This window comes from Pan troglodytes, chromosome 1 (genome assembly GCF_028858775.2).
Source record: "Pan troglodytes isolate AG18354 chromosome 1, NHGRI_mPanTro3-v2.0_pri, whole genome shotgun sequence".
Taxonomy (NCBI): Eukaryota; Metazoa; Chordata; class Mammalia; order Primates; family Hominidae; genus Pan; species Pan troglodytes.
Genome location: NC_072398.2, coordinates 55,894,298 through 55,920,684, shown reverse-complemented (window position 1 = coordinate 55,920,684; position 26,387 = coordinate 55,894,298). Strand labels below are relative to the sequence as shown.

General features: G+C 37.9%; 1 long non-coding RNA gene across 1 annotated transcript; it reads left to right on the top strand.

The window, feature by feature from the left end:
• On the top strand, positions 1–7,977 carry LOC134808472 (uncharacterized). Its single transcript, XR_010151479.1, has 3 exons — positions 1–133; positions 2,235–2,469; positions 7,435–7,977. It is a non-coding gene; the product is annotated as an uncharacterized LOC134808472 (long non-coding RNA).
• The last annotated feature ends 18,410 nt before the right edge of the window (positions 7,978–26,387 follow it).

The window sequence follows — 26,387 nt, the reverse complement described above, 5'->3', positions numbered from 1 at the left end:
TTCCTTAGATGTTATGATCCAGCTATGATCCAGCTTTACACTTTCTTCACCCAGAAGTGACCTCACCTTTTCATGACAGAGGAAACAGAAGCCATGGACTTCTTAATGCTATATCTCACAAACCTGTATGCATGTAAGAATCTTTTATTTCCTCGTATTCCAGTGTTTTAAACATCCTGTCACCCATCAGGGACTTGTCCTTCATATGTATTTCTCCTACACCTTTCCTACTCTGTCATGCATTTTGCACTATTACTGTATCTCTTTCTTGTATTTTCATCTTGTCACCCTGTATTTATTTATTTTCCACCCACTTTTAAACTTAGTTATGTCTTTCATGGTAAACAGGTTCTAGGGAGATGGTTTGATTATGTATCTTAAATTCCCTCCCCTCAATCTCTGTTTCCATCTGCCAACTACCCTGTCTTGAATAGAGCAGCTGCTGTGAGCCCGGAGCCTTTGGGCAAATAAGAGTGTATACAGTCCCTTGATTTTACCAGAAGATGGGAAAGAGAGCTTGCTTTGATTTTCTTCCTGTAATCCAGATGAAGGTTTAGAGACGGGCAGCTATGAAGCCTTCAGCAAAGGTCTGAACGGAAAGAACCTTGCTTTCAAAGATAATGGATTTAGAGGAAAAGCGGTGCAGTTCATATGTATGGTACTAGGAAGACTAGCTTCAGAGTACCTGTTTGGTTGCTGCATGGTGGGCACAATTCCACATCTCCCTGTGAGGCTGGGGGAGGGGAAGTAAATAGCAAAAAAACAAAAAAGAGATTGGAAGAGATTTTCCTCCTGTCATCTGTGATGAGGAGTGGCAACTTGCTGGTTAGTAGATAATCAGCCTACAGAAGAGAGCTGCCTTCTATTGCTCACAAGTTTGTTTCCACTCAAGAGTATCCCACAGTTTGATTTATGCTAAATGGGGAGTGAGTGGACAAAGAAGAATATCTAAGGAAACCTAAAGAAAAATAGCATCTAGAGAGAACAGGAACACAGAAGAAATGGATGGTGAAAAAGAATTGCTGGTGGAGATGAATGACAACTTTAATTTTGAAAAAGCACCTGAGAAAATTCAGTCAGTATAAAATAAACTTTCTAGCAATTAAACTACATTAAAATGTGGTAGAAAAAGAGAGGCATGGCCACTATTGGGGACTAAATAGTGGCCTTGGATATCATGTAGAAGTAGTTATCTTTGGAAAAGTAAAAATCCAAAGACACGGAGATTTCAAAAATCAAAACACCTAGAAGACGAGTCTAAGATATTTAATGTGAGTAAGTGAAGAACCACAAGGAGAAAAAGGGAAACGATACAGGAGGGCACAATTACTAAATACTATAGGAAACTTTAGTTCGAAAGGGCTCTCACTCTAATAGGTTCCAAGCAACATGGGCGGGGTTGGAGTGTGGGGACACACCTAGGCAGATAAATTTCATTCAAATATTTATTGTTACTTCCTGCAGTGACAAGTACTGTTTTAGTTGCTGGGAATACAGGGTGAACAAAGCAATGTTAGTTCCTTTATTGGGTGGAAGGAAGTAAATGAATAAATATGTCTCAGGTGGTAATAAGTAATACAAAAAAAAAAAATAAAGCATAGTAGAGTGACTAGGCTATGTTGGGATAAGGTAGTGGCAGGATTTACTATTTTATATGGATGGTCAGAGACATCTCAGATAAGACATTTGATCAGCAATTTGAAGTGAGGTATCTAGTGTGGTAAATATGTGGTGGTGGGGGGAGAGCAAGGGCAGGGGGAGCAGCATTCCAGATAGGGAACAGGAAGTTTAAGGCAGGCAGGAATATACCTGCCATTTAAAGGACCATTAAGGAATCCACTTGGCTAGTGTGGAGGGAGCAAGAAGAGTGAGCGATGAGGGCAGAGGCAGTAGTGAACAAGATTACGGAGCTTTGTAGATGAATGGAAGCCTTTTTGGCTTTAATTTGCTGATACATATGGGAAGCCATTTGAGGAGCTATAAGCAGAGGAGTGATAATGTGATTTAAGAGTAATTGACTCAACCTTGTTGGTAGCAAAGGCAGAAGCTAGGACACCAGATCATTGGATATTGCAACAATATAGACAAGAAATGACACAGGCTTGGACCCGTGTGGTATCAGTGGAGTAAAACAAATGGTGAGATTCTGTAAATATTTTGAAAGTAGATGGATAGGATTACAATGTGTGAGATACAAATCAAAAACACTTCTTCTTTTTTTTTTTCCCCCTCAGTAACAGGATGGAGTTTCTGTTTATACTGTGATGGGGAGGATTGTGTAAGGATCAGATTTTGCAGTGGTAGCAGCTGGAGGAATCAATTTAGTTTCGGAATGTTGAGTTTGAGATGCTATTAAACATGGAGGAGATATTCAAATTCTTGAATTTCAGGGTAAAAGGAGGAATTTACAAAGGAAAAAGAAAATGACATCTCTAGACTTTAGAATGCAACCAAGAATCCCTTTTTCAGGTAAGATCATTCATCTTGAGGATATGTAATGATCCAAATGATATATCTATATGTGTATAACCTCACATAAGGAAAATAACTTAAAAACTTTAAACAGACAGCAAATTATAACAAAGGCCTGTATTCTCTGATAGAGTGACTGGGTATTTATAACATAAGTGTTAAGTAATCTTCAAGCAGAAAAGATAATACATGGAAAAATCTCACACTAGTAACTATCAGTACTAAAGTAAGCTATCTTAGCAAAACTTAGAAGTGACAGCTGAGCCAGAGGAGTAGAGTGAGTGAAAGCATTCTAAATTTCACAACCCTAGTGACAACAAATGTTTGCCTTCATGGAAGAACAACATTTGTTCTTGCAACTAATCAGAACTTACATATTTTTAACAAGTAGCTTTCTAAAAGCCACTAAAGCCCTTTGGAATATTTTTTAAAACAACTTCTTTTGAGGTTATGGAGATTTTTAAATAGGTCAGGAAATTATTTCTAAGTTGTTATATTGTGAAGATAAAAAAGTTTTGGTAGGTAATATGTTTGCAGCCACAAAAGCACAAAATACAGTGTTTTTAATATTCAAGATATTTCAAAATGTTCTTTACGTGGCACAAACTTTTTTCTAAAAGTATTCACAGACTTCTGGTCATCTGATTTTATAATTTTTATCCTTGTAATTTGGCAAAGAGCTAATACAGGTTTAGGAGAAGGGTTAACCCTGTCATTTCCTTGTTCCCATATGCTTGCGTTATTACTGTTATCTTTTAATCTATTGATTTTTTTTTTTCCTAGAAATCTTTTTGTGCCACTTTCCATTTTGTGTGGCATCTGTAAACTGTTATCTGTCATGGTATGCTGGATGCGAGGGGATAAGGCTTCACTGTCAGGTCTTGTTCTCCCCTCACCTTATATACAGATCAGATGAAGCCATCTGTACCTGTATATTAACTATTAATAAAGTTGAATTTAAATACAAATATGTATTTTAACTTCTTCTAGCATCCCACTGAATTATCTTGCATGTTCCCTGAGGTGTGTATGCCCTACTTTGGAGACCTATAGTACTAAGTAAAAATCTTTTTATACAGTATTTGTCTTGTGTGGGTCATGAGCATTAGCATCCAATGGTAGGTGTGTGATTAAAATGCAGATTCCTTGGCCCCGTCCCAAATTTACTAAATAGGCCTTTGTGGGTTATAGCCTTGGGATCTACAAATTTAACAAGATTGAGAAAACCTAAGGCCTAATTATCTTTCAGCCTCATCTAATCCTTCCCTCCCAAAGACGTGAGCGCCACATACATTCTTTTGCAGCCTCTCAACACACCATTCCTTTTCGCATCTCCATACCTCTGTAAATGTTTCTTTCCCTGCCTGGAATGTGTTCTTACCCTTCAAGAGTCAGCTCAAATTCACATCTGTGAAATCTACCTTAGTTTGTACATATCAAATAACAGATGTGTGTTTTTGTGATTCTTCACATTATGAACAGCATAAGGTATTTGCCATTGTTAGTATTATCCCATATGAGAAAAAAAATAGACCAGAATTAATGCTCTTAAAGCTAATTGAGCAAAGATGTGTTTACATCAATGTTATCCGTGTTCTCATTGATTTATGAAAATCAGATCTTTATTTTCCACACATATACTACAAAATCTTCAAATCTACTTGTATGGGGATGATCACAGATTGTATCTGAAGAAATGAACACACACACACAAATATATATGGAAGACTAAGAAGTCATAGCAATATCTAGTAAGGAGTAATTAAAAATTCACTTTTTCCCTCTTCCATACTTTTATAACATCAGCACACCATTAAATTATAGTAATCACCGCACTGTAATTCATCTTCAAAATTGTGGGGTGTACCAGTTATCAATTTGTTATCTGTGAGCTCTAAGGTACACCTTGCTTTGCAGTGTTGAAACTCGATGCTTGTACAGGTTTCTCCTTTGTGAGCAGGTTCAGTGTTAGGCTTTTTCATTGGAGGGACACAGTAAGGCAATAGCAAGGGGAATAGGCTTCTCTTTCTGGTTCTGGTGTGCTGTTATTTGATTGGCTGCCAGCAGATTGGCCTGCAGAAGGTCAGTCTCACCTCAACAACCTTCGTAAGGGTGGCCCACACCTTCCTTTCGAGTTTCTCTGCTGCCTGGTAAAATGTCCCTACAGAACACCTTTGGCCTACCCAGAACCTCCAGTGATTCTTCTACCGGGTGAGGTGCTCTGATTCGATCAGCTCTGGCTTTTCCCCTTGGTAAATTTCTTCCATCTACAGCCCAAGTTCCTGTGGCAACTATGCCCTCTCCAAAGAGTTCTGAGTCTCAGCCCTGGAATAGTGCTGGGGAGTGACTCATGAGTTCTTAGTATTCTTTCTCCCTTTGTTATTTCCGTACCCGTTAGAATCTTCTTTATAACTTTTAGTAAACCATCTTTTATTAACAATTTTCTATATTTTCTCTATTCAAATTAGTAGTTTGTGCAGAATCTAGATTTTATAGAAAAAAACAAACAAACAAATGCCTAGTGATTTGTTTCTATCTCCCTCCTGTGTGGTTTCTATCTCCCTTCTGATTGGATCCTGACTGATACGTTGGGGTATGCTGCTCATGAGAGATTGCTTTCAGAGTGGTGAATAAACTATGTCCTAGAAGGCATATTGTATCAGGAAGGGTCACGTGTTAGAGCTGTGGTTTACATTAATATATACAGTGTTAGGAGGAGCATAAAGAGGAAAACACCATTGTGGCAAAGTAATCCTGTGGAAACCAGAGAGAGAAGAGATTTGATAAAGTCTTGGTGACTGACCTGAGTACGAAACCAGTGGTGGTGGTAGTGGGAATCTTTAGATTAATGAATATTGATTTATTCATAAGCTACAAAATTCAAAGGGCACCCAGTTTCTCTTTCTAGAGGTAATTACTATGTGCAGATTCCTGGGACCTTTCCAGGTATCTGATGTATAAATACCTCTCTCTCTTTCCCTCTCTTTCTAACACAGATATTAGTATTCTTCTGTGTCTTTGTCCCCTTAATAGTATATCTTGGAAATCATTGTTTTCTTTAAAAAAATGTTTTAATTGAGGTAAGCATTCATTATACAGTAAATGTCTTGTTCCTTTTAACTGGCTGCATACCCTGTCAACCTATGGCTGTGCCAACACTGGAGAGAGTCTGGGTTGAGTATAGTCTTTTTACCATTATAAACAGGGTTGCAGTGAACATTCATGTGTATACTTCTTTGTACCTATGTATGAGTGTATCCTGGATAAATTCCTAAAAGTGACGCCACTGGATTGGAGGTCATTTTTTTTTAAACTTTTTATTTTGAAATAATTATAGATTCATAAGAAGTTGCAAAAACAGGACAGAGAGGCCCCAGTTGCCCTTCACCTAGTTTCTCCCACCTAGTTTCTCTTCACCTAGTTCTTACATAACATGATACAGCATGGTATATCATATCAAAACCAGCACATTGGTACAATCTACAAACCTTATTCAGGTTTCACCAGTTTTACATGCCCTTGTGTGCATGTGTGTCTGTGTCTTTGTGGTTTTATGTGCTTTTATCAGGAGTAGATTTGTATAACCTCAAACAAGATGCAGAACTGTTCTGTCAGCACAAAGATCCCTTGTGCTACCTCATAGTCATACCAAACCTCCTCTCCTCCTTTTGTCATCACTGCATTCCTAACTATTGACAAGCAGCTAATCTGTTCTCCATCTCTGTAACTTTGTTATTTTGAGAATATAATTGAAATCGTATAGCATGTAACCATTGAGATGGGTTTTTTCACTCACCGTAATTCCCTTGAAGATCATCCAAGTTGTTGCATGTGTCAATGGTTGTTCCTTTTTATTTCTGAGTAATGTTCCATGATATTAATGTACCACAGTTTGTTTAACCATTCACCCACTGAAGGACGTTTGGATTGTTTCTAAGTTTTGACTGTGGCAAGTAAAGATGCTATGAACATTCATGTACACATGAATTTGTAGGCATATGTTTTTATTTTGCTAGGAGAAAAGCCCAAGAATGCAGTTGCCGGGTTGTATGGTATTGTATGATTGTTTTTCTTTTAAGAAACTGCCAAATTATTTTCCAGAGTGACTGTACCACTGTACATTCTTATTAGCTATGTATGAGAGATGTAGTTTCTCCAAATCCTCACCAGCATTTAATATTGTCAGGATTAAAAAAATGTTTTTTACTTGTTCTAATGGATGTTTAGTGATTTAGCATCATGGTCTTAATTCATCTCTAACAGCTAAAGATGTTGAGCATATATTCAGGTATTAATTTGCTATCTATAACATATATCCTCCTTGGTGAACTGTCTGTTCATGTTTTTTGCCCACTGTGTAATGTGATTTTTTTTTTTGAGATGCAGTCTTGCTGTGTCACCAGGCTGAAGTGCAGTGATGTGATCTCGGCTCACTGCAACCTCCGCCTCCTGGGTTCAAGGGATTCTCCTGCCTCAGCCTCCTGAGTAGCTGAGACTACAGGCACGTGCCACCACAGCCAACTAATTTTTGTATTTTTAGTAGAGACAGGGTTTTACCATGTTGGCCAAGATGGTTTCAATCTCTTGACCTCGTGATCTGCCCGCCTTGGCCTCCCAAAGTGCTGGGATTACAGGTGTGAGCCACCACGCCCAGCCTGATTTTTTTTTTTTTTTACTATTGACTTTTGAGAGTTATTTATATAGGCAGCCCTCACTTTTGCACAATTTCAGTATGTATGACTTCCACTTGCCATGGCTTAAATGGTTCAAATTGAAGTTATGACATATTAACTGTGATTGCATGAAGTACTCCCTCTTACAGTCTACAAATCACAATATAACAAATATGTATATGGTCATTGACCAATTACTTTTTTGAAAATTTGTTCATGACTGACCATTGCACATCTCTTATTAAGACAGACAGTAAATGTTTGGTTTTGTTGCCTCCTTGTCTCCCAGTAATAAACCCACTTGACATTTTACAAAAATGGATAAGTGAAAGAGAGACTTGGCCACAGACATGAAAGTACAGCACAGAAACAAAAAGTTACAACACTGGAAGTGAAATTTGAATTAACCATTTGTGGGGTTTTAGATGAAATGGTTGACTGAGAATGTTGATCCTGCTGCCATTCAAACAAGAGACTCTACATATGCATCCAGCCAGAGAAATTTAGTGACAGCAAAACTGTTGGCATAAATAAGGAAATAAGGAAGATGTCCCAGAGGAAGTGAAATATATCTTCACATTTAAGGAATTCTTAAAGATATCTCATGACATTGAAAATGCAAAAGGTAAAACGTCAAAAGCTGATCCAAACTTAGGAATATGACAATTCGCCAAGCAAAGAAAGGGTGCTTGCTCTATTGTGTTACATCATGAGAAGACACTGCTTAAACTATTACTGATGTTTTTTTACAAAGATATAAAGCACTTTAATTCTAAAAGTTTCTAATGCTTTAAATTACAATGTATTAAATAAATATTAGTTTTACTACTTTTAAAATTTACCTGTACATTTGTTGCCAATAATAAGAAAGTTTTAACAAATTTTTAAAGGTCATAGAACAATCATAACTTTTCCCACTGATTAAGATTTAAGATTGCGTTGTGTGGTTTCAGCTTGCATGGCCATTTTTGTGGTCCTGCTATGCAAAGCAAGGAGTGAGCGCTTGTGTCTTCAAGATACAAGTCCTTTGTCGCATTTGTGTTTTGCAAATATTTTCTCTTGGCCTGTAGCTTGTCTTTTCATCCTCTTAACAGGGTCTTTCATAGAGTAAAGGCTTTAGTTGAGATGGAGTCTAATTTATCTGTTTTTAAAATTTTATAGATAGTGCCTTTTGTGTCACATCTAAGAACTTTTTTTGTTCTTTTTTTTTTGAGACGGGGTCTCACTCTGTCGCTCAGGCTGGAGTGCGATGGCGTGATCTTGGCTCACTGCAACCTCCAGCTCCCGGGTTCAAGCGATTCTCCTGCCTCAGCTTCCTGAGTAGCTGGGATTACAGGTGCCCGCCACCATGCCCAGCTAATTTTTGTATTTTTTTTTAGTAGAGATGGGGTTTCACCATGTTGGTCAGGCTGGTCTCGAGCTCCTGACCTCAGGTGATCCACCCGCCTTGGCCCCCCCATGTGCTGGGATTATAGGCATGAGCCACTGCGCCCGGCCAGAACTCTTTACCTAGTTATAGGTCCCAAAGATTTTCTTCTATGTTTTATTTAAAAAGTTTTATAGGTTTATGGTCTAGGTTTACTTACTCAAACCTATGTTCCATTATGAATTGATTTTTATATAAGATATGAGGCTTATATTGTTTTTTGGGGTTTTTTGTTTGTTTGCTTTTGCCTGTAGGTGTCCAGTTGCTTTAGCACCATTTGTTGAAAAGACAATCCTCCCTCTACTCACAATCCTTCCTTTGCACCTTTGTCAGAAATCAGCTATCCATCTATGTGTTGGTCTGTTTCTGGGTTCTCTGTTCTGTTCCATTGATTTATGTATTTATCCTTTCAATACTATGCTGTCTTGATTACTGTAGCTATGTAGTAAAATATAATATTGGGTAGAATGTTTTCTCCCATTTTATTCTTTTTAAAAATTCTATTAGCTAGTCTAATTCCTTTGCCTTTCCATGTAAACTTTAAAATAAACTTCTTTATATTTTCCAAAATATCTTGCCAAGATTTGGATAGAAATTATGTTAAACTTATAGATCAATTTGGGAAAAACTACCATCTTTACTATGTTGAGTCTTCTAATCCATGAATATAATTAGTACATCATCTCCACTTATTTAGGTTTTCTTTAGTTTCTTTCATCAGCATTTTATAGTGTTCAGCCGATGATTTTTTTCAAGTTCTGTTATATTTATACCTAAATATTTATTTTTTGAGCACTTGTAAATGACACTGTTCTTTAAATTTCAGTTTCCATATGTTTATTGCTAGTATATAGAAATGTAATTGATTTTTAATGTTGATTTTGTACCCTTGCTAAACTTGCTAAACTCATTTAATAGTTCTAGAAGTTATTTTCAGTGATTTCTTACTATTTTCTGTACAGATCATTATGTCATCTACAAATAGATCCGGTTATATTTTTTCCTTTTTAATCTGTGTGCATTTTATTTATTTTTCATGCCTTATTGTGCTGGTTAGAAATTCTATTACTATGTTGAATTAGAGATGTACTACTTAAAAAAAATCACAAAAACCCACAGTCAAAATCTACACTAAGCATTGCAACTTGAAATATCCATACGGTCAGGCAAGTAACATATGTGTAAATTGGGCTGATTAAAATAATAGGAAATGGTAGGAATGCAGAATACCGAAGAATATGTATACGTCCTAAAGGGAATCATATCCAAAGCTTTTAAAAGTACTGTTTGTTCACTGGCCAAACAAAATGTATTTTAAAACAGGATTTGGCTTTGGTGGTCTCTAAGTTTCTGTATAGAGTTGCATTCAAAGACAACACAGTTCCAACTTCACAACCCCGAAAGAATAATTTAGATTCTACATATACCAAGTATGGGCCTGTTTTGGGAGGATTACTATCAGAATCATGTTCTTAAGGGTTAAGACTAAGTTGGCAATGAATGTTACATTGCTTAGCTATTCATGCATAACATGCCATTCGCAAACCATTATTGCTTTTTGGTCTATGGGCAATAAATTTCTTCTGGGTTTGCTCTTAATCTGGGCTCTGTTTAGCTAGTCATGGCTGGTTTATGCATACATCTGCAGTAAGCTGGTAGGTTCTCTGCAGTCTGGCTACTCTAGAGTGGACTCAATTCTTATGTCTGGAGTTAGCTTGCTCATAACTAGAGCAATAGCAGGTAATTAGGCTACATGTCTCTTATTATCCAGTTGAAGAATGCAGGCATGTTCTCATGGCAAAGACTGAGGAACCAAGGGAGAGCAGAGGCCTGGGCTCAAAATTGCCACACTTTAGTTTTTCCCACTTTCTGTTGGCTGTAGCAAGTGACAAGTCTAGCCTGGATTTAAAAGGTGAGGAAATAAATTTTACTTCTTGATTGGAGGAGTTTCAAAATTATTATGAGGAGGGTAGATACAGGGAGGTCATTAATTTGGGCCATCAGTGTACTGCAAGCATGTAGGTTCTCCTTAAGGTTTGAGATTATTGTTCATCTTTTCATTTCCTTATCAGAAAAATGCCTTGCACATAGTAATATATACTTGTGTAATTATATGTATCTACTTATTAATTCTTATAACACCGATTGGTACTCTTACTCTCATGTTGCAGATAAGTAAGGCACAGAGAAGAAACTTGCTTGTGGTCACACAGCTAGGAATCACTACATTTTCCATGTATTATCCATAATTGTCAGACCTAGGAATATTATAATACTATTGACAATAACTGTTTTTTTCCATTTCCATTTCCAAATAGATGCCTTTTGACTGGAAGAGTTGTCAGTCTATTGTGAAAATATAAGAATTTAACTTGACTATTTGCTAGCTATAGCTTTGCATTTTTGCATGGAAATGTCAACAGTGATACCACCAAATACAGTCTACATTTTCCTCAAAAGATGTAGCTGTGAATCTGCTTAAGTACTTATATAAGTCCTTGGTTAAACCACATCATGGAAGTGGAATTACAATTAGCTTAAACTATTTTAATGTAGATATTTAGAGCTGACCTTGTTACCTATACAGTAACTTCAATATGTATACTGCGAAATGAGTAAAACTTCTGGTAGAACTTCCTGAAACTAAAAACAGTATTCCCAAGTTAATGAGTTAATTTCTTTGGTGAATGAGTTTATGTAAGACAGTCCATTAAATGTTAGCTAATGCCTACAAAATACAATGATTTTGGTTTGGGTCAGTTATACCTTCTAACAGTAGCTATTTAACAAGTCTAATTGCATTTTAAAACCTTTTTCTCATCATAGACATATCAATAGTATAGAGAAATGAGGTTTCCTGCAGTAGTTAAACTTGCTTCCAAATTCACTAACTGTTCTGAGTTGTTTGCTGAAACACTTCAAACAAGTAGAAAGTAGACTGAATTAAAATACAAACCTGCATCTTAATTCGGTATGATATCAAACCTAATTCCTCTGATACAGACGGGGACACAATTTCTAATCTATTTCCAGTGGGGGTATATTAATAATATACTCAAAAGCGGTTGTACATTGTATTGAAGCCTCGTACCTGATTAATATCATAGATGATTCCTGCCTATAGAATAAAGGGTGATGAAAAGTTTATGAATGCTCCAAAGAACCTTAAGTATTGTCTCAGAGAAAAGCATGCTACAGTAGTGATGAATACTAGAATTATTGTGCTTGAACCTGTATTTTATACTTGAGAGGGAAAGGAAGTTTATAATAGGTCAAGGGAAATTTTCAAAAATTAAATTGAACCTTACACAAATGTCCTGCAAATTACTAAATCCCTCTTCTCTTCCTAATTGTGTATAATGTTATTGGTTGGCTAGGGGTGCCATTAAGAAGTGCTACAGACTGGGTGGCATAAACAACAGAAGCTTATTTTCTCATAGTTCTGAAGGCTGGAAGTCCGAGAGCAAGTTGTCACCAGGGTTGGCTGCTTTTGTGCCCTCTCTGCTTGGCTTGTGGATGACCATCTTCTTCTTGTTCCTTCTCATGGTCTTTCCTCTCCTAATGACCTCATTTTAAGTTAGTTACCACTTGAAAACCCTATCTTCAAATACAGTTACACTCTGAGGTACTGGGGTTAAGAACTTCAAAATGCGGATTTTACAGTTCAGTCCATAAATATTAGGAAAAAGGCACTATACTACAGAATGTTAGAGCCTCTTCAAATTTAAATTTCTATAAGATGTATTTACATAATTGCAATCTATAAACTGAACATTATTAGTGTAATCAGTACGTTAAGCCAGCCTAGCTTGTAATGTGGTCCAATTGCAATTTTTCTTGTGTAATCTTTTATTTTTCTTCAATTTTATTTTTCTTCAGTTTCTTTATTCACTCATTGATTCATGGGCATTTGGGTTGGTTCCATGATTTTGCAGTTGTGAATTGTGCTGCTATAAACATGCATGTGCAGGTATCTTTTTCATATAATGACTTATTTTCCTCTAGGTAGATACCCAGTAGTGGGATTGCTGGATCAAATGGTAGCTCTCCTTTTAGTTCTTTAAGGAATCTCCATAGTGTTTTCCATAGTGGCTGTACTAGTTTACATTTCCACCAGCAGTGTAGAAGCATTCCCTGATCACCACATCCACACCAACATCTACTCTTTTTTGATTTTTTGAATTTTTCGAATATGGCCATTCTTGCATGAGTCAGGTGGTAGCACATTGTGGTTTTGATTTGCATTTCTGTGGTCATTCAGTGATGTTGAACATTTTTCATATGCTTGTTGGTCATGTGTATATCTCCTGTTGAGAATTGTCTATTCATGTCCTTAGCCCACTTTTTCATAAGATTGTTTTTTCTTGCTAATTTGAGTTTGTTTTAGATTCTGGATATTAGTCCTTTGTCAGAGGTATAGATTTGAAGATTTTTCTCCCACTCTGTGGGTTGACTGTTTACTCTGCCGACTGTTCCTTTTGCCTTGCAAAAGCTCTTTAGTTTAATTAAGTCCCAGCCATTTATCTTTGTTTTTATTGCATCTGCTTTTGGGTTCTTGGTCATGAAATCCTTGCCTAAGCCATTGTCTAGAAGGGTTTTTCCTGTGTTATCTTCTAGAATTTTTCTAGTTTCAGGTCTTAGTCCTTGATGTGTTTCAGGACTTAAGTCCTTGACCCATCTTGAGTTGATTTTTGTGTAAGGTGAGAGATGATCCAGTTTCATTCTCCTACATGTGACTTGCCAGTTATCCAGCACCATTTGTTGAATAGGGTGTCCTTTCCCCACTTTATGTTTTTGTTTGCTTTTTCAAAGATCAGTTGGCTGTAAGTATTTGGGTTTATTTCTGGATTCTCTATTCTGTTCCATTGGTCTATGTGCCTATTTTATACCAGCACTATGCTGTTTTGGTGACTGTGGCCATATAGTATAGTTTGAAATCAGGTAGTGTGATACCTCCAGATTTGTTCTTTTTGCTTAGTTTTGCTTTGGCTATGCAGGCTGTTTTTTGGTTCTATTTGAATTTTAGAATTGTTTTTCCCAATTCGGTAAAGAATGATGGTGGTATTTTGATGGGGATTGTGCCGAATTTATAGGTTGCTTTTGGCAGTATGGTCATTTTCACAATATTGATTCTTCCCATCCATGAGCATGGGATTTGTTTCCATTTGTTTGTGTCATCTATGATTTCTTTCAGCAGTGTTTTGTAGTTTTCCTTGGTAGAGGTCTTTCAACTCCTTGGTTAAGTATATTCCTAAGTTTTTGTTTTGTTTCGTTTTGCAGCTATTGTAAAAGGAGTTGAGTTCTTGATTTGATTCTCTGCTTGGTCACTGTTGGTATATAGAAGAGCTACTGATTTGTGTACATTAATCTTGTATCCGGAAACTTTGCTGAATTCTTTTATCAGTTCTAGGAGCATTCCGGAGGAGTCTTTAGGGTTTTCAAGGTAAATGATCATAGCATCAGCAAACAGTTACAGTTTGACTTCCTCTTTACCAATTTGGATACCCTTTATTTCTTTCTCTTGTCTGATTGCTCTGGCTAGAACTTCCAGTACTGTGTTGAAGAGGAGTGGTGGGAGTGGGCATCCTTGTATTGTTCCGGTTCTCGGAGGGAATGCTTTCAACTTTTCCCCATTTAGTATTATGTTGGCTGTGGGTTTGTCATAGATGGCTTTTACTACATTGAGGTATGTCCCTTGTATGCTGATTTTGCTGAGATTTTTAATCATAAAGGGATGCTGGATTTTGTCAAATACTTTTTCTGCATTTATTGAGATGATCATGTGATTTTTGTTTTTAATTCTGTTTATGTGGTATACCACATTTATTGACTTGTGTATATTAAACCATCCCTGAATCCCTGGTATGAAACCCACTTGATCATGGTGGATTATCTTTTTGATATGTTGTTGGATTTGGTTAGCTAGTGTTTTGTTAAGGATTTTAGCATCTATGTTCATCAAGGATATCTGTCTGTAGTTTTCTTTTTTGGTTATATCCTTTCCTGGTTTTGGTATTAGGGTGATGCTGGCTTCATAGAATGAATTAGGGAGGGTTCCATCATTCTCTACCTTGTGGGATAGTGTCAAAAGGATTGGTACCAATTCTTCTTTGAATATCTAGTAGAATTCTGCTGTGAATCCCTCTGGTGCTGGACTTTTTTTGTTGGTAATTTTTAAATTACCATTTCAATCTTGCTGCTTGTTATTGGTCTATTTAGGGTGTCTAATTTTTCCCAATTTAAGCTAGGAGGGTTGTATTTTACCAGGAACTTATTTATCTCTTCTAGGTTTTCTAGTTTATGCATGTAAAGGTGTTCTTAGTAGCCTTAAACGATCTTGATTTCAGTGGTGTCAGTTGTAATACCTCCTGTTTTTGTTTCTTAGTGAGGTTATTTGGATTTTCTCTTCTTCTTTTCTTGGTTAATCTTGCTAGTGGCCTATCAATTTTATTTATCTTTTCAAAGAATCAGCATTTTGTTTCATTTATCTTTTGTATTTTTTGGTGGTGGTGTTTCAATTTCATTTAGGTCTGCTCTGACCTTGGTTATTTTCTTTCTTCTGTTTCTTGTTTCTCTAGTTCCTTGAGGTGTGACCTTAGAATGTCAGTTTGTGCTCTTTCAGTCTTTTTGATGCAGGTGTTTAGGGCTATGAGCTTTCCTCTTAGCACTGCTTTTGCTGTATCCCAGAGGTTTTTATAGGTTGTGTCATTATTGTTGTTCAGTTCGAATAATTTTTTAATTTCCATCTTGATTTCATTTTTGACCTAATGCTCATTCGGGAACAGGTTGTTTAATTTCCATGTATTTGCATAGTTTTGAAGGTTCCTTTTGGAGTTGACTTCCAGTTTTATTTTACTGTGATCTGAGAGAGTGCTTGATATAATTTCAATTGTCCCAAATTTATTGAGGCTCGTTTTATAGCCTATCATATGGTCTATCTTGGAGAAGGTTCCATGTGCTGTTGAATAGAATGTGTATTCTGTGGTTGTTGGATGAAATGTTCTGTATATATGTTAAGTCCATTTGTTCCAAGGTATAGTTTAAATCCATTGTTTCTTTGTTGATGTTCTGTCTTGATTACCTATCTAGTGCTGGTCAGTGGAGTACTAAAGTCCCCCACTATTATTGTGCTGCTGTCTATCCCATTTCTTAGGTCTATTAGTAATTGTTTTATAAATTTGGGAGCTCCAGTGTTAGGTGCATATAGATTTAGGATTGTGATATTTTCCTGTTGGGCAAGGCTTTTTACCATTATATAATGTCCCTTTTTCTCTTTTAACTGCTGTTGTTTTAAAGTTGTTTTGTCTGATATAAGACTAGCTACCCCTGCTTGCTTTTGCTGTCCATTTGCGTGAAATGCCTTTTCCCACCCCTTTACTTTAAGTTTATGTGAGTCCTTATGTGTTAGGTGAGTCTCCTGAAGGCAGCAGTTAGTTGGTTGCTGAGTTCTTACCCATTCTGTGGTTCTGTGTCTTTTAAGTGGAGGATTTAGGCCATTTACATTCAATGTTTGAGTAGTATTGAGATATGAAGTACTGTTGCATTCATTGTGCTATTTGTTGCCTGTGTACTTTGTTTTTTGTTTTTGCTTTAACTTATATTTTTGTTTTATAGGTCCTGTGTGATTTATGCTTTAAAGAGGTTCTGTTTTGATGTGTTTCCAGTATTTGTTTAAAGATTTAGAGCCTCTTTTAGCAGTTTTGTAGTGGTGGTGGCTTGGTAATGGCAAATTCCCTCAGCATTTGTTTGTTTGAAAAAGACTATGCCTTTCCTTCATATATGTTGCTTAGTTTTGCTGGATACAGAATTGTTCGCTGATAATTGTTTTGTTTGAGGAGGCTGAAGGTAGGGCCCCAATCCTTTCTAGCTTGTAGGGTTTCTGCTGAGAAATCTGCTGTTAATCTGATAGGTTTTCCTTTATAGGTTACCTGGTGCTTGTGTCTCACAGCTCTTAAGATTCTTTCCTTTGTCTTAACTTTGGATAATCTGATGACAGTGGGCCTAGGTGATGATCTTTTTGTGATGGATTTCCCAGATGTTCTTTGTGCTTCTTGTATTTGCATGTCTAGGTCTCAAGGCCAGGGAAGTTTTCCTTGATTATTCCCCCAAATATGTTTTCCAAGCTTTTAGAATTCTCTTCTTCCTGAGGAACACTGACTATTCTTAGGTTTGATCGTTTAACATAATCCCAGACTTCTTGGAGGCTTTGTTCATTTTTTTAATTCTTTTTTCTTTGTCTCTGTTGGATTGGGTTAATTCAAAGACCTTGTCTTTGAGCTCTGAATTTCCTTCTTCTGCTTGTTCAGTTCTATTGCTGAGACTTTCCAGAGCATTTTGCATTTCTATAAGTGTGTCCAATGTTGCCTGAATTTTTTTATTGTTTTTTTCTTTAAGCTATCTATTTCCTTGAATATTTCTCCCTTCACTTCTTGTATCGCTTTTTGGATTTCCTTGCATTGGGCTTCACTTGGTGCCTCCCTGATTAGCTTAATGAGTAACCTCCTGAATTCCTTTTCAGGTAAATCAGGGATTTTTTTCTTGGTTTGGATCCATTGTTGGTGAACTAGTGTAATTTTTTGGAGGGTGTTAAAGAGCCTTGCTTTGTCATATTACAGAGTTGGTTTTCTGGTTCCTTGTCATTTGGATGGGCTCTGTCAGAAGGAAGGTCTTCTGCTGAAGATTGTTGTTCAGATTCTTTTGTCCCACAGGGTGTTCCCTTGATGTAGTACTCTTCCCCTTTTCCTATGGATGTGGCTTCCCGTGAGCCGAACTGCAGTGATTATTGTCTCTCTTCTGGGTCTAGCCACCCAGCAAGTATACCCGGTTCTGGGCTGGTACTGGGGACTGTCTGCACAGAGTCCTGTGATGTGAACCGTCTATGGGTCCCTCAGCTGTGGATACCAGCGCCTGTTCTGGTGGAGGTGGTGGGGGAAGGGGAAGTGCAATGGACTGTATGAGGATTCTTAGCTGTGGTGGTTTAATGCTCAATTTTTGTGCTGGTTGGTCTCTTGCCAGGAGGTGGCGCCTTCCAGAGAGCATCAGCGGTGGTAGTATGAAAAGGATCCAGTGGTGGGCAGGGCCCTAGAACTCCCAAGATTGTATGCCCTTTGTCTTCTGCTACCAGGGTGGGTAGGGAAGAACCATTGGGTGGGAGCAGGGCTAGGCCTGTCAGAGCTCAGGGTCTCCTTTCCTTGGGTGGGTCTTGCTGCAGCTGAGTATCTAGGGTGTCTCCCGTGTCCTGCAGGAGCAGTGTGCTTCCTTCATAGAGTCTGTGGGTCCTCTCGGGATTGCTGATTTGTTCTTGCAAAAGTTCATGATGCGAGCCTCCGAATGCTCCTCTGTCCCAGTTGGAGCTGCAATCTAGTCCTGCCTCCCGTTCACCTTGACGATCCAAAATCCATTTTAAATTGGATTTAAAGATAAAGGGAAAAGCCTTTGAGGGCCATGGGAGAGCTCACAGAATTGAAGGGAAGGGTAAAGAACTCGAATGAGAAAAGAGAAGCAGAGGAATTTGAATGGGTTTGGGTTGGTGTGTGTAGCAGATAGAATGCATTAATGGCTAGGATTCTCTCTCTCTATATCTGTGTACACCTTTGTCGTGTAACTTTGCAGTGTTCTCCCACCACTCCAGATGTGCCTTTCTGTTCCACTCCTTCACTCTGAACTCAGTTATGAGACTTGTCTTAGTCAATGGGATGTTAGTTGATATGACATAAGGAGCTTGTTTGCTGTTACTATTTTGTCATCACATGCCAAACGTGGGTGAACTCAGCCCAAAGAAGAACCATTAAACAAAGCCCAGCCTAAATAACCGATCTGCAGATTTATGAGCCAAAAGAAATGCTGATTCTTTTAAGTCACTGAGTAGTTGGTTACATAATATTATTGTGGCAAAAAACATAATTGATATCGAAGAAGGCTAATGGATGCCTATTTTAGAAACATGGATTTTCAATCTTTTGTCTTCTGCTCAAGATTCAAATTATATAAATAAAAAGGTAAATTGACGTAGACTGGGTCATGTGCCCATATGTTGGCTAGAAGAAAGCACACTGAAGCGGTATTGTTGTCTAGGGTAAATATCCAAGGTTTGTCATCTCACATCAGGGAAATTGAGGATATGGACACAAGAAGTGAGTTTAAGAGTGGAGGTTTAATAGGCAAAAGAAAGAGAAAAGAGAATAGTTCTCTTTCCTGCAGAGAGAGGGGCACCCAAGTTGGTGTTCTGGTTTCTCGGTGAAGTGCATGGGGTTTTAGAGAGCATCTTGAGGAGGCAGGGTCTGATTTACATAGGGCCTGAGAGATTGGTCAGACCAGGTGTGACATTTACCTAGTGCGTAAAGAAGCTGGCCACCCCACCTTAATCTTGTATATATGCACATGGGTTTTCTGCCTGGCCAGCGCCATGTTGTCTGTTCTTTACTGTACATAGGGTTGACAAAGAGAAGGGAAGATGGAGCTGCCATGTTGAACATGCCTGGCCCTCAGATAGCCTTTTCTTATTGGCACAGCTGCCAGCATTTACCTATGCAAGCTTCCAACTTGCTTATTTATGCTTGCAGCTTGATTTTACAGGCTGCTCTTTGTTAGAAAAGAAATGATTTTGTGGATGCTTTTTGTTAAAAGGGAAACCTTATCAAGGACTCTGTTACCCTCACTACCTGCCTAAATAATTTCTTTCTAGCTCCTGTATCAACATCACTTTTATTGTCATTCTTACCAGACTTTATTTGATGGAGGATGTGCTAATTCCCTTAAAAGAAAGCAAAATGAGTATTGGTTTACCAAAAATAACTACAAGGGCCCTTATTGAATAACATTGAGTATATGTTTAAAAAGCATTTTTATGATATTGACAAATATTTAAATGTTAGAATGTTTAAAAAGAAAAAAAGATGATTTCTTATTTCTCTTAAGAGTCAACTTGATTAGGAATTCATTTACTTATTCAATAAGGATTTACTGATCTGCTACCATGTATGAGGCACTGTCCTAGGGCTAGAGATCCAGAAATACCAAATCTGTGATGTTTTTTATTTCTATCCTCAAGATCATCATCATTTGGAGAGATTAGCAATGAATCCTATGATTATATTGTAGAAGAGAGTGCTAAGCTGAAATACATATGGGGTGAGATGAGAAGGAGGTGGGTGGCTCCTACCTCAACCATGGGCTCTAAAGAATAAAAGAGAGGGTGATGCTTGGACTGATCTTGAAGGTGGATGAGAACAAAGATTGTACCAGGCAGAGGGTACTTTATGTGCAAAGACAGGAAGGAATGAGGGAAAATGATGAATGGAGGGATTTAATTTTATGTAATATAACCAGATCATAAAAGATTCTTCTTGAAATGTTAGGGGTTTAGGCTTTGTTTGGAGGCACTAGAAAGCTGGTGAGGAATTTTAAATAAAAGAATTATATGCTCATTTTTTTATTATGCTAAAAAACACATAACATAAAATTTACCAACTTTAACCCACTGTTAAGTGTACAGTTCTATAATATGAAGTACATTCATATTTTGAAAGCTCTCCAGAACCTTTTCATCTTGTGACTCTGAAACTCTATATTCATTAAACAACTCTCTTTGCCCCCCTCCCCATGCCCCTGGTAACCATTCTATTTTCTATTTCTCTAAGTTGTACTATTGAAATACCTCGTGTAAGTGGAATCATATAATGTCTTTTGTAACTGGCTTATTTCACTTAAAATAATGTCCTCAAAGTTCATCCCTGTTGTAGCATATGGCAGGATTTCTTTCCTCTGTAGGATGGAATAGTATGTCATTCTAAGTATATGCCACATTTTGTCCATTCAATGGACATTTGGGTTGATTCTACCGCTTGGCTATTATGAAGAGTGCTGCTATGAACATGAGTGTGCAAATAGCATGCTCGTTTTGAGAAAACATTCTGGCAGCAATATAGTTGGAGGATAGAATGAAGGGTTTGTATCTCTTTGATGTATCAGATGATGTAGGTTTTTTATGCAAACAGTGGTAGCTGTGGGGATGGACATGCTGTGATAGATTTGAAAAAGAGGCTTATAGAGTTGAAAATAATTCCAGATTCACAATTGTATGTTGTGAGGGAGGAGGAAATGAGGAAAAAGGAGGGGTTACAGTTGGTTTATAGGTAGAGAATGAATAAAGACATTTGTATTGAAGACTATGTTTTCCTAGGGAAGGATTTGTGAGGAGACGCTGTGCTTGAATGGACAGGAAGAGGAAAACACTGGGAAGAAACAAGGGGATGCACAAATATTTCAACATCCAGACCTAATTTATATGCAGGGAAAAAATTCAGTCATGGAAACTGAGGGATTTCTTTGTGACCAATTTTGTGTGTTGTGTGTTGTGTGTGTGTGAACTTGCAGCATGAAAGAGCACTAACAGAAGAAATGTCATAAGAGGCTTCCTTACTTTATGAAGCAACTTTTAGATAGCTAGGGTTTAAGTACCATTATTATAGGATCAAAGATTATATGTAATGCCAAAATGCTCAAGTTCATGCCCAGCTTTGAAGCCTGTGAACCTCAAATGCATGTGTGCACAGTATTGGAGTAATCCTGGGGACCATAAAATAAAGAGGCTGTGCAAATCAAAATTATTTCTGCTAAAGTTATACATGAATAATGATGTGATCCAGGACTTAGTTTATTTTCTTTTTATTTAGTGACGGGATCTTGCTCTGTCACCCAGGCTGAAGTGCAGTGGTATGATCATGGCTCACTGCAGCCTTGAACTCCTGGTCTCAAAGGATCCCACCTCAGCCTACCTAAGTGCTGGGTTCACTGGCTGAGCCACTGCAACCAGCCTTAGTTTATATATAGTGCTTAGAGAATTAGCTAGCATCTTTAAAATGTGGGGTTTTTTTCAATGTTTAAAATTTTGCACTGTAAATCTTTTTCTATGTGTTTGGATTTGAAGTAAAGATTTAGAGTTTTTAAACCTTTTATCTGGAAATAATTTATGGAAAAGATGCAAGAAAAGTGCTAAGAAAAACTATACTCAGATTACATAGTGTTATTACGGTATAACATTGTTAAAATTTATTTATTTACTTAGAGATGGAGTCCCACTCTGTTGCCCAGGCTGGAGTGCAGTGGCGTGATTTCAGCTCACTGCAACCTTCGCCTCCCAGGTTCAAGCAATTCTCTTGCCTCAGCCTCCTGAGTAGCAGGGATTACAAGCACACAGTACCATGCCCGGCTAATTTTTTTTTTTTTTTTTTTTTTTGAGATGGAGTCTCGCTCTGTTGCCCAGGATGGAGTGCAGTGGTGCCATCTGGGCTCACTGCAAGCTCCGCCTCCCGGGTTCATGCCATTCTCCTGCATCAGCCTCCTTAGTAGCTGGAATTATAGGCACACGCCACCACGCCCAGCTAATTTTTGTATTTTTAGTAGAGACTGGGTTTCTCCGTGTTGGCCAGGCTGGTCTCAAACTCCTGACCTCAGGTGATCCGCCCGCCTTGATCTCCCAAAGTGCTGGAATTACAGGCTGAGTTACCGCGCCCAGCCTAACATTGTTACCATTTAAATGCTTTAACATTCGTACTCATGTTCCCTCTCTCTCTCTTTTTTCTTTCTACAACCCCCTAAACACACACACACACACACACACACACACACACACACACACACAGATTTTCATGTCATTTGAAAGTAAGTTGCATATACCATTGTCCTAGTATTCTGGTGTGTATTGGCTGAAAATAGGGATATTCTTTTATATAATCACAGTAAAGTTATCAATGTAAGTAAATTTAATATTGTTGCAATACTTTAATCCATATTCCAATTTTATCAGTTAACCCAATAATATTCTTTTTTATAGGATTTTTTCCCTCCAGTACAGATCCAGTCTAGAATCATACATTAATTTGTCACGACCCTTTAATCTGAAATAGTTTTTCAGTCTCTTATGACACTAACATTTTTAAAGAATATAGTCATCTTCCTTTAAATGAAATGTTCCTCCCTTTGGGTTTGTTAGATGTTTTCTCATGTCTAGTCTCAGATAGTGTTCCTGATAGAAATCTGATGTAAGTGACGTTGAGTCCTTCTTGAGGTACCACATCTGGATGCACACAGTAACCATTTGCCCCTCTTTGGTGATGATGCTTCTGATCACTTGGTTCAGCTGTTGTCCAATCTTTCCACTATGTATTTACTATATTTTCCCTGTATATTTAGTAAGCAATTTGTGGGGAGATACTTTTAAGACTGTGCAAATATCATGCTTCTCATCCAAATTTTCCTCCTAGATTTAGCATCCACTGACATTTCTTGCCTGAACTAATCTTTCCCATGATGATTACAAAATGGTAGTTTTCCAATTCCAACACTGTCTCCACAGTTGGCAATCAGCAGTCTACTGTAAACAAGAGCCTTTCCTAATCTATTTCTATATTAATTTATTCATTATCAGTTTGGTCTCACAGATTCCTATTTTTTCAATGACTTATAATTCATTACTGTTCCATGTTTGGCCTGTGACATTCCCTTCAAGTTGTCTCCTGTATCTACAGGACATTCCCCCAACATATTTTTGAGCACTTTCTTACCTTCTGCCATAAGAAGTCTCACAAGATTTAGCTTTGATAATCTGAATCATGCAATGTCATAAGACTAACATAAAATCTAATATAAAATCTGATAATTTTTTTCACATAAGGAGTCATTATCTAGTCCTCACTAAATTTATTACAGAGCTGCCTATGTGTCACCACCGAAAGGTACACTATCATCTGATAAATCTATTGTTGATACCTTAAGCTTATATCAGTTGACAGAAAAATTGGCTATAAATCATAGAAAAATTTAAAGTATTTTAATAAAACCTTATTTTGGAAATGTTTCAAGTTTTCTTTTGGTGGCCAAGTTTAAATGATATATTGCCCGTTTTAAAAAATCTTCATAGAAATATCATTAAATAAAGTTTTGACAGAGTCTCTCTGGGAAAGAATGCTTAACTAGTGGGTCTCAACATAGAAAAGTTTTCACTTTGTTTTTTTTATTTTGTCATATCAGGATACTTTAAACAATGTACTTGAGATTTCTTGAGAACTTTTCCCCTAGATATTTGTTTTTGCATTTCTATAATTCAACATCATACCAATATTTCATGTTAATTGTCAGATTCTTCCATCTGTGTCTGTTTATTTTACACTGATGCTTTTCTTATCCTAACATGTTTTCCTGTCCACTTTGTCTACAAGAAAGAGAAATCAAAGTTATAGAGATCAGAGACCCTTGTCAGAGGTCTTATTTTAATGGACATATTTCTAGTGCCAAATTATTTGAATGGTATTTGGAGTCAATTCTTCAGTGACATATATCTTCCCTGTGTGTATTACTCTTTTTAACTTAGTCATAGTACCTTGAATAATTTTCTTTTTCCTTTTTTTTTTTTTTTTGGAGACAGAGTCTAGCTCTGTTACTCAGGCTGGAGTGCAGTGGCACAATCTCGGCTCACTGCAACCTCCGCCTCCCAGGCTCAAGCAATTCTCCTGCCTCAGCCTCCTGAGTAGCTGGGATTACAGGCATGCACCACCATGCCTGGCTAATTTTTGTACTTTAGTAGAGACGGGGTTTCACCTGTTGGCCAGGCTGGTCTTGAACTACTGACCTCAGGCGATCACCAGCCTCGGCCTCCCAAAGTGGTAGAATTACAGGCGTGAGCCACTACGCCCAGCCAGTACCTTGAATAATTTCTAACTGCATCAAGATGAACGAACATGCAATAGTATGCTCTGTTAAAATGTAGTTTGATTCAGTCCCATGAATTCTAGTTTAAAAAATGTAGTTTAAAAAATCAATTCAGGAAATATTTATAGAGTACTTACATGCACTTGGCACTGTGCTGTTTTAGGACATCAAAAAAGTTCATATAATCTTCCTTCCCATTAAAAGCTTAAGTCTTTTGGGTAATATAAGACAATCACAAATGGTAGATATTAATACCTCTGAGATCCACTGGATTAGGTGTTAAAGTAAGGCTACTCCTTTGATAGGGCCATGCCTTAAAATCACTCTCAGAGAGTACTATTTATTTATTGTTGTATAACAAAGTATCCTGAAACTTAGCTGCTTAAAACAACAATTATTGTCTCACAGTTTATGAGGGTCAGAAATCCAGGAGTGACTTAGCTGTGGTTCTGGCCCAGGGCCTCTCTTGTGGTTGCAGTCATCTCATGGCTTAACTGGGGCCAGAGATCCTACTTTCAAACACACTCATGTCATTCTGAGCAGGCCTCAGTTATTTCATGCCTGTTGGCTGGAAGCTTCAATTCATCTGCATGTAGGACTGCTCACAGCAGGGTAGCTTGCTTTCCCCCGAGTCATGATCCAAAAGGGAAAGAGAGAGTCCCAGCCTTTTTTATTACCAAATCTTGTAAGTAACATATTCTGTTAGTCACACAAACCAATACTGGTAAATGTGGAGGGAACTACACAAATGTGAAACCCAGGAGGTGGGATTTATTGGGAGCCATCCCAGAGGCTAGTTGTCAAACAGAGGCAGGTGAGCTTCACCTAGGACGCACTTCTGGTCATCTAAGGCAGCTGGAGAAGTCAGTTCCTGTGTGTCCACTGAAAGCCTAACTATCTTATCTGCGGGCAGCTGGGCCATTTACAGTGGTCTGCCTGGGACCTGGGTGCAGGGCTGGGTGAGATAGCCTAAATTTTGAGAATCTTGAGGAGGTGTGGAACACTTACATTAGCAGGAAGTTGGAAACAATAAGATTTGAACCATCTCTTTGATCTTGCCTCTCTCTAGCTACAAAGCCTTGTTTGTTTGTTTTGAGTCAGGGTTTCACTCTGTCGCCCAAGCAGGAGTGCAGTGGTGTGATCTTGGCTCACTGCAACCTCTGCCTCCAGGGTTCAAGCGATTCTCCTGCCTCAGCCTCCTGAGTAGCTGGGACTACAGGTGCTTCCTACCACACCCGGATAATTTTTGTATTTTTAGTAGAGATGGGTTTTGCTATGTTGGCCAGGCTGGTCTCGAACTCCTGGCCTAAAGTGATCTGCCAACCTCGGCCTCCTAAAGTGCTGGGATTACAGGCGCAAGCCACCCTGGCCGGCCTACATAGCCTTTAATAAACCTATTTCATCTCAGCATATTTATTGAACCCTGGTGATTTGTTTACTTAGTGGTGAACAGACAAATGATTTTGACCTTTATAAAATTTTCAATGTGGTAGATGAGATACACCTTAAACAACTAACTTCACACTCATGTAGTTACAGTTGTGATAATAACAGGTTTGTGTTTTTCTTTGTTTGTTTTAAGTTCATGGAAAGTGTGAGCTCCTCTCCTTCCAGGCAGGGACAAAAGGTTGGTTTGGAGCAGATCTTCAGAGGCCTTATAGTTAAACTACTACAAAATTAATGGACAACAGTTTCCTTGGTTTTAGAATATAATAAGGCCTTTTTTGGTGGAGGAGGGGCATTGCTTGCAAACTGCTGCCTTCTTGATGTGGTAAGTTCAGAGAAGCCAAACATCATTTCATATTACTAGATCTTTAGGTTCTCAGCTATATCTTTCAGCATGTTGAACAATAGTATTTCTGGGAAGATATAAAACTATAGAAATTTGTTTCTGTTCAGGACACATAATTTCTGCTGCAGTCAGTAGGCACATTAAAATAGATTAATCTACAAAAGATAATGATGCTTGGGCAATTAGTATATTTGTTTTGTTTTGCTTCTGAGACAGGGTCTTGCTCTGTTGCCCAGGGTGGAGTGCAGTAGTGTGATCTCAGCTTACCACAGCCTCGACCTCCTGAACTCAAGCAATCCTCCCACCTCAGCCTCTC